Source organism: Convolutriloba macropyga, chromosome 6, assembly GCF_964194025.1.
Source record: "Convolutriloba macropyga chromosome 6, txConMacr16.3, whole genome shotgun sequence".
NCBI lineage: Eukaryota > Metazoa > Xenacoelomorpha > Acoela > Convolutidae > Convolutriloba > Convolutriloba macropyga.
Genome location: NC_134473.1, coordinates 37,565,382 through 37,575,344, shown reverse-complemented (window position 1 = coordinate 37,575,344; position 9,963 = coordinate 37,565,382). Strand labels below are relative to the sequence as shown.

Below are 9,963 nucleotides of genomic sequence, written 5' to 3'. Positions count from 1 at the left end.
CTCAAATTAAAGAGATTCCACGTAACTCTTTACAATTTTACAAAAAAATTGGCAATTTTTTTCCGGCTTCATTTTGTCCCTTTTTTGAACTCTCTGGAAAACTTCTTTTTTTCAGCCTATTTTTTTTTATTCAATAGTTTAAGATAATTGTGCAGTTGGGGATAAATACGAGGCAAAAATATATTTAAAAATTTGGTCCTCAGTGGATCGATGTTTTTGTTTCAAATTTAACCAATACTTTGAATTTGCGCGTTTTAAAGTCATATAATTAGAATGAACAATAAATATTGTCTTTCATTGACAACACCTTGGCCCACACCGGATGTTAGTCCTGCAAAATCTACAAGATTTTTGCAGAATTATTTTAATCTTGCAAGATCTTGCATAACTGACTTTCGAAAAAACCCAACTCGGGCATGCAGATGCGAGTCAGCAATTTTAATGTCAAATTTTGGGGCTTGCGGCTGGTGGGGGGGGGGGGCAATGTGGAACTACGTGTAATCTAACTTCAGCTATTTCAACAAACGGCCTATCGCTTTTACCCTCCGTTATAGAAAATTGATAAAAACGTAAAACTAAAATTGTGATGTTTTTAATGAATTAGCAAGACAATTGATTTATGAACTGGTTCGTCTTGTTATGTAATTATATGGCCTTAGAGAACACAATATTGAAGACTTTTTCATTTTTAGGAAAGGAAATTACTTTTTAATCATTGATAAAGAGCAAACTGAAATATCTTCATTTGTTGAGGACTAAACTAATTCTTTTTGAAAGGTCATGCCATTGTGCATATACTTTCCTTGAAAGCAAAGACGCAATTAGTATTTAATTGACGTGCTTGATTTGATTTGGTTAATAAGTTTAGTGCGTCATCGTTCATAATACAATTGAGTATAATATTACGCTTATTTTAGGGTCGAACTAAATTTTAGAGGCCATTGCAATTTTTATAGTAGCTTTTAATGTTCGTGGACTTAATAGTGAAGATTTTAGAAAGAAATGGGCGACTTAACCATTTACGGAGCTCAGATAATTGCATCATTTTTAATGATAAATGCACTTTTTTTGCGTCATAAAAAGATATCACGTTGCTTTGTGCCCGTACAATTTCTGAAATCAAAGCTGAAATTAAAGAAAGTTGAAATCAAAGCCGTTTTCTCAGACATTTCTCTCCTCAGAAAATTATGCATTACTGAAAGTCTAATTTCAAATTATACTCTTTGTAAATGTTATAAAGTTCTCAGAAAAGCTTTTGCACAGACCATATTTGACTCTTTATATCTATTTTTCGCCCTCGGGGTTTGAGCTTGAAGAATTCTCAGTAAAAGCCTGTTTCTTGTGTGTTGGTGCTTTTTGAATTTGACGTTCGTCATTTTCTTGCGCATTCTGAAGTGAATAATTAAACATTTCTCCTTCCCAGTTTTGGAGAACTGTGAAAGCGAAGCAAAAAGCGTTTGATTGTCTTCCCTCGCTTTTTTGTTTACATTATTCATGAACTTTTCCATCTTTTGTTGATTATTTTTAACTGTAACTGTCTATAAATCAGTCATCGCTAATCGTGTATCCTGTAAGCCGTTCTGTCTATTATTCTCGTTTCGTCGTCTTTAACTCCTCCACAAGAAACAGGTAAGCTGGAGTCTGAAATGTTGTTTTACTTCTAATTAAGAGCTAATTTCTTTATGACCTTTCACGGGTAAGCAAAACGTCAGTCTTAAATTTTCCGGTTCTTTTCCCTTTTAGAACCCTGTTTTCCTCCAACTTACTATATAAAAACACCATCAAATGAAGGAACCACGTTAACCTACAGTTTGCATCCCGTACCTTGGTGTCATACTATATCAGTACTGAATCATTGAAAATTACATTCTGGATTTTTGGATGACCCTGTTTCTGATCATGTCACTTTTGAAAAATTACAGGACAATTTCCAGAGTGATTCATTTGCGCATGTACTAGTAATTCTGATCAACTTCTTTGCATAATTTTATACAGACGGATTTTCTTCTTGACATAAGTAACACCTGAAGAATTCTCTATGAGCGTTAGTAATTACCGCCTGGCTTTTATCTGTTCGCGCGTAATTAACGCCTGGCTCCTATCTGTTCATGCGTAATTACTGCCTAGCTTTTATCTGCACATAATTAATTACCGAATTTATGAAAAAAAATTTTTGTGAAACAATTCTGACTTTTTTCTGTACATAATACAAAGACCATGCCCGAAAGAACAGTGGATATGCAGGCTGTTATTACCTCTTCACAGAGAACAAACAGGCTGTTATTACTAATGCTCAGATGAGATAAACTAAAGAGCTTTTTATCTCAATGCGCCTCAATCTGTTAAGTATAAAAACAGTCAAAAACCCTTGGATTTTCCTGATTCAGTGCTGGTTGAAGAGTTTTATCATGTTTCAGGACTGAAGTACTCTGAGACCAAAGTACGGGATACAATTCCGTTCTTCGAATTCATGCTTGAGACCAATAAATGTCATCAAAAGAGATATCTTTGATCGAGGTATTTTTGACGTCAATATAATATTGAGCCAATTTCTTTTCGAACATTTCCAAGGCACTAACTGATAAAATCCGAGTTGTCACATTGTTGTTAATTGCTCTCAAACGAAGCTCACAGCAGTTATTTTAGTCATGTTGGTCCTTTTATTTAATTTTCCTGCTTGATTAATTTTTCGTCTGAACATGTGATTTTTCGAGTAATTTTTTACATGTAAATTCTTGGTTTTTGAGTGATCCAATTTGCTCTCATTCGGAATTGTAAGTAGCTGAAATAAAAAAACTGACGATAGTATACTAAAAAAAATAGCTTAAAATCGTTTCATTTTTTAAATTAGAATTATATTAGTGTCTTATAATCAGGTGTTTTAACATCATTTTAAGTACCAAAGTGAAATCATAGGTTTATGCAGGCTGCTATTATCCCCGCCTGCATTGTTTGAAAACAATTCGTCCAACGTTAGCTGGCTGTGTTTTTATTCTTCAATTTCGAAACTAAAGAGATTTATGCTTATATTTATAAAAATACCTTTTGGCCCATCAATATCTAGAACTAAAACGCGGAAACACGTTTTGTGCATAAAAAAATTAAAGTTTTCAAATTTTTCTTCAAAGTTTTAAACTATAGTTCCAAATGTTTGGTAGTTCGATAACAAATCGTAATAGAATTGTGACCGTTGTCTTTGCGAATTATTTATTTGGACTAATGCTAGGGAGCATTTGATTTTTTTTTCATAATTTTTAAGAAGAGTTTGTTTCAAGAAGAATGAATATATTACCGCAACTGAAGTTTTTTACCCTAAACCATAAATACTGACTAACAAAAAACTGTTATCAGTTTTTAAGCAGAAAAGATGTAATATGGGGCTTTGAATCTAGTAAACTTCAAGCATAAGAAAAACAAATAAAGACTCTTGCAACTCTTATATTTTGAATACAAAAAATCAATCATAAATGATCTAAATGTCTGTTTAATGATATCATCAGTTTGAACTTACAGTTATTAGTATTTGCCTAATATACCTAAAAGTCTAGGATAGTTTAAAGGAAATGGGTATGTTGTCTCTCAATCTCTGAAAAACATTTTTTTCTGATTAACTATTGAACAGTTTTGAGGTTTGTTTAATCAACTTCTGTAAACCATTGACCTTCAAAGACGCAAAAATGACGTCTCTTACTGTTTACATGAACATCGTGAAAACAGATTATAGTTATGATACTGACAACTAGAAACTTTTTCATCAGCTCCTTTCTCTTCCACATGTATGGTCTGGTCAATCATCATAACATAAAATGATCAAAAAATGGTACGCGAGGTTTATGCTTGATAATTGAAAATTGACATTAAAACTCTAATTTTGATATGAGTAGAAGAGTACAATATATTCATAAGGTCGAACAAAACATTCTCGGACTTTTTAAGTATGATATTTGTTCAAGTTTATTCTGGTGCAAAATACTATTCGAAGGAAATATTGAGTTGGTTGTTGAAACAAAAAAAAACATTTTAAAAATTGGATGTAATCATATTTACGGTTTGCAACTTGAAAAAATCCATATACAACTTTTTTTGTCCCATTGAGCAGAAAGTGAAAAATATTGCAAAATCATTTGAAGCCGAAACCAGTGACTGAAACGAAAAATTTAACGAACGCTGTTTTATTTAAACACTTAATGCACTAAACAGGAATAACTAAGATACATATTCCAATTAATGTTGCACTGAAAGGTAAACAATTAATGTGTTTCGTCTTCTGTTTAAACTTTTTTAGAGTGAATCATTGTTACTGCTTTAGTTGTTTTCCAATGGAACCAGAACTCAGTTTTTTAAGCGAATGCGCGTAATGAAACCAATTTTAGTCTTATTGATATTCATTATCTAATACAAATACTTGAGAACTATTATGTCTGAATATAGGCAAAAAATATTTCTTCCTGGAAAAAAACGGACTGCAAATGATTTGAACAAATCATGTTCTCTGACCTCTGCAGGCGGATTTTTCATGGAAAATTTCTTTTTTCAAGTTAAAGCATAAGAGAGAAAAAAATTTTAAAAAGTATAATTTTTACTCAGTTTTTATTGAGTCATGTATTCCATGCGGACTAAATTGTTTTGACATACAGGACAAATATCACTCACAATTACTATCCCATTTGTGTTTTGTTGTTAATGATAAAAACGTTAATTGGTATCTTGAAATACCTGGTATCTTGTTAATGGTTCACGTTAAAAAACGCAAAGCAAGTTTTCTCCCAGTAAATCATTCCAATTGAAGCACTTTTACCAATTTTTCTGTTTTTTTAGGGAATAATGGATAACAATTGAGACAAACATATGGCTTTTATAGTATTAAAATATTTAGTTGCTATTGATTAGGAGCCCGATGGTTCGCAGTTTTAAAATTGTCGTGATCAAGTATTTCTTTCAAATTGTTTCAATAGATGCAATCTTAAATTTTTTGAATTTAGATAATTTTTGTCTCATTGTCCGTCATAGTAAATGTGGTTTTGTATAAAGTACAAAAGTCCTTTGAGGTTTTGTTGTCTCTGCTGCCATGCGATTGTGCGAAGGATTGATTGTTTCACGCAACAACTCTCGAATTTTATTTATAAGGGGAGAATTAGTGTTCATTTTGCTTCCCTTTAATAACATTGGTGTTAATGTTTTACGCCTTTTGGTTATGAAACATTACTTTTGCAATTTTTTTTGAAGAATTTTTCTTACAATCGACAAAATAAATTTCTCAAGACATAGATTTACGACTCTTCTCAAAAAAGTTTCTGCTGCTTTTAATTAGATTTTCAATCACAGTAATCTCATTCGGTAATTTTTTGACATGTTATCAACCTTCCGTCTACGATTCCGCTGGAAACCATACAAATTAACTAAACGTTTAAAGTTTTTTTGTAAACTAAAATTATGTAGCCTATCTTCAAATCTTATGCCCAAACTTTTCATTAATCAGTGTAATCCACTACAATAATCCGAAAATATTTAGGTTGCATTAATTTACCGACAATTATTAATTGCTCTCAAACGAAGTTTGTAGCAATTATATTAGTCCTGTCGGTCTTTTTTTATGCGATTTTTCGCTTGGCCAATTTTTCGTCTGACGTTTTTGACTTTTCGTCCTCAAAAACGGGATAAACAGGTAGCGCCCAGCGGGCATTAAGTGCTCTTAGAGCCTTCCAGCTCTGTTTCAGCTCAAACTGTTTTGGAGACTTATACTTATACTTATGGTGTGAAGGGCGGTTCTTAGAGGTTGAGACCCCCCCCCCCTGTTGACCCCCCACCCCCACTATTGCCGCCACCCCCCACCGCGCTGTTGCCCCCGGTGCACCCCCCCCCCCCCCCCCGTGGCTAGCTACTGACGAAGCCAACCGCTCGCCGGTCGTTTGAGAGCAATTCGCCCGACGTTAGTCGGTTATGTTTCATTATTTGGTCCTGAAGTTGAAGCTGCTCTCCAAAAACCGACAAGACATCTTTTAAACTAATTTCATGCAGTTTTGTATTACTTTCTCTTCTCAAGTTTTTATAGAATTGTGTAACGCCACCCCCACCTCTATTGTTAGTAAAACACGCAGGCGCTTCTTTGAACATTTTTTTTATTGTACACAGCTTACTTATTTTGCTCTTTTTGTGGAAGCGAACTTTTAAACTCGGATTCATTGGATGAAGAAAAGTTGGACTTCTTTCATTACTGATAACACCATTTATAGTTCTTAACATTACATCAAATACCATGGCCACTTTTTTGAGCTATCCCAAAGCGCAAGGTGTGATAAAAGAAAAAAAACTTCCTGAAATGGAAACTCCAGGAGCAAAGAAACTAGTGAAATGACTATTTATAGAAAAATTTTGGGCAAGTAAGGGCATTTGCTGATCAATTTTTTAAAAGGTGCTGAATTAAAATGATTCTCATTCAAAGTCTAATGCTGCCAAGCAGTATGTTTTTGCATAAAATCTGATGAGAGATACTGCTATTCTTTTCGTAGTTCTTATTTTTTAACAAAAACCGTCGTTTCACTTAACGTTTCTTGTAAAAAAAACTTTTATCTAAAGTCTGATAAGAGAACATATTTAATGCTAGTTCATTGTTGAATTACTTTTTGTTGCAAATCCTTGGAAAAACATAATGAACGTCTTCAAAATATTGTCACACTCTTTTATTCCGTTGATTTTTTTAGATATTTAATATCATCGTCAATCTATTTTATTTACTCTGATGCTTTATTTGGATATGAGTGCTGTTAACTTTACTAATAAGGACAGTGAAAAAAAATTTTATGTGAACAATGGTACCCAATGTGACAATTGTTTTGCTAAGACACATAATGGTACCAAAAAGCTACGTACCGCACATTTTGTGTTCTTTGAGCATTACCCATGCTCGGTAATTTAGGTTCCCGCTAAGATATGAAAGATATAGTGTATTTGTCAATTTTTTTATTGATCAATTTGTCGCTATATTTTGACGTGATATTGAATGTCTTGCAAGTATTAGCTTTTGAGCTGTTAATTGTTAACTTTGGGTGGCATGATTTTTCTGTCGGCTTTTGTATGAGGAAATTCGTTCGAATTAGATCTGATTTTTGATGAAATTTTTTACGACGCACGGTAGCATGCATAAATGGCTTTACAGGTTAAGAGTCGAATTTTTGTCAATTTCTCTTATTTTTCACGGTAAGAACTGCAGAATCTCTGGAAAAGAGAGAACTTGATGATAGTGGAGTACGTTTGAGAGTTTGCCACCACTTTATTGTCGTTATTGTAAGTTATTTTAAATTCCATGCGATTATAGACGATGGTTCAATTTCATCACTTTTCCTTCCTGCAAAGCTTTGAACTTTAATAGATCCCCTTAAATATGCACTGATTTCGATTTTTTGATTCTATTGGTTTTATACGTCTGATCGATAGAATTTTTTGTTGTTCTAGTGAATTTTAATTTTATTTCCTACGTCTTCAATTAGTAACTTAAGATTTATTCTTTTTTAAAGATTTTTAGCATCCTAATCTATAGATGATATAATTAACAAATTTAAACAATTTAATTGAAGTAAATATCAGATAGTCGAAGACAATAATCGCAGGCTAAAACTGAAGCTATATAAAAAGCAGCAACTTTGCATTCTTGACGTCTCTTGTCATTTTATTCTTTCAATAAAGCGAACTAATTAGGCATCTGATGACTTGTAAAAAAAATGTTAAGCCTAATAAGATTTGATCCGATTTTTCATCAACATACACCACATGCATGATTTATATTTTGAGTTCTTAAAACGCAGATCATCTCGCATAATTTGTTTTTATATCAGAACCAATTTAAATGGCTGTGAGTATGCTTGATCCAACGTACCTTATTACGTAAAAGCCATCCATTTCTGAACAGTTTTTAAAGGCTAAAATGGAGAATTCGTTAAGGTTAACAAATACGCATTTATTATATGATAATCCTTGGAAATGAGGGTGGGGGTCGTTATCTCTTTTTAATCCCTACTCCAAATATGTAATGTGATCTGAGCTAGCTCAGTTTAATACTCTTCTTTAATCTCTCGAACGCCATTTCCCTCAAAATGAAACCTCATTTTGGGCCGATGGAAATATTTTTAGATACCCTGCACCATTTTTCAGATAAGCTACACTGTCTTATTTTGCGCCTTTTTGATTAATATTTTCAACCATTTTTCTCCCTATTTTGAAACGATTCAGTTCTCTACAGCGTTTAGTTTTGCAAATATAGTGTTGCTAAGCAACAGCGCCAAATATTCTCGCAAATTGTTTTTGTACGGAGACCTACTTGCACGAGTCAATTTAGGGTAAGATTTCATAAATTTATTACTATATTTATAGTTACATTATCCATAGTTATTTCTCTGAGGGTACTTTTTATATTGATTTACTGCGAGATAATCTGTTGATCTTCAAGTCATGGAGCTACCAATTATTTTTAAAAAACCTCTCACTACCGGGACAATTTACGGTAAAGTTTTCACAAACATTTAATTACTGTGCTGTAAAAACATTGGCTTGTTCATCCTTTATATTGATACTTTATCAGCAATAACTTTTTCTCTTAGTGCATTAGAAACAAAATTTTGAATGTTTTTCGGGAGGGCGGGGGAGAGAATTACCTAGATTCACACATTAAATTATTAGGTCGGTCATTTTTTTTGCGTAAATATAGTAGCACACTTTCATTTTTAACAATAGATTATAATGAACTGAAATTTGTCAAATGGTACTGACATTTCATTTATTTTTTTTTGTAAATCTAGTATTATCAGTACTGTAATCATATACGATTAGTAACAATATTGGCTTTAAAAATATTTCACATTCATCTTGATGTGACAGACTATTATCAAAATGCCCACCCAGATGCTTAGAAGGTTTCGATTCACGAATGCGTTTCTGATTAAAATTTAACAAAAAGTTATCATTCTATGCCAAGCTTGCGGAGAGAAAATGAATTCTTTTTCAAATCAACTAAACTAGTGAACTCATTAAAAATAACACAACTAGATTTTATCAACACTTTTTTCAATTGTTTCGACCCACTTTTCTGGGGGAGAAACTATATACTCAATTGGGTTTTGTGCTCAGTCAATTTTCACCAAACGATACATTCATCGTACAGGATTGTGAGTGCTATTACTAGCAAGCTTGTCAAATGTAGAACTTCAAATTGAAATTTTTTTGTTTCCAAGGAGTTACTGAGGCTTAAAGATTTGTGAGCGTTAGCCTAACTTCCGTGGATTTGATCACACTTTTCGTATTTATTACTTAAATTACGATCAACTTTTGATAAAGTATGATAAAAATGTTGACAATAGTCTAATTTCTGTTTATTTTTTAAAGATAGAAGAGAGTTGGTGAACGATTTGACCCTACTTCTTTGGCAAATTTTACAGCTAAATTTTTGAAAATTCAGCCTTTTTTTTACTTTTTTCATTAAAAAATGGCTTGAAATATGCATTTTGGACCAATTTGTCCAATTTGAGTGGTACTGCAGACATTAATAGTGCCTACCCAACCTTCTTTTACTCAGATGTGGGCTAATTATGCTTCCGGTTCCTCAAACAAAATTTCTTGAATTAACATTTTGATGTCTTTTGGCAAATTAAACCGATACTTATATAGAAAATTTATTGAACTTTTTTGATATATTAAGACTGTCGTCTGCCAAACATCTATCACGAAATATCTTAGAAAACTTGCAATTTTTAATAGCTGATCAGCGATAGCAAAACAAAATTTGGTGTCTTCTCGATGGGTTTTGAGATGAAAAAAGATACGGATTGTTTCTTTGGGTCCGTCGGTTTTGAAATATTTTTTTTTGCAATTTTCCTTTTGAGTTTCTACAGACTTCTTTTCATATAAAGCTGCAAATAAAAAGACGTCCTTTTATAATCCAATCAAGTCCTATGGAAAAAATTTGGTGTTTTT

General features: G+C 32.6%; 1 protein-coding gene across 3 annotated transcripts in view; it reads left to right on the top strand.

The window, feature by feature from the left end:
* Window positions 1–1,472: 1,472 nt before the first annotated feature.
* Window positions 1,473–9,963, top strand: part of LOC142341662 (putative G-protein coupled receptor No18) — a 111,984-nt gene continuing 103,493 nt past the window's right edge. The window contains exon 1 of one of the 3 annotated variants that reach the window (XM_075392787.1): window positions 1,473–1,629. The gene's annotated coding sequence lies outside the window, so the exon portion shown is untranslated. The other 2 variants (XM_075392786.1, XM_075392784.1) reach the window with 2 other exon arrangements.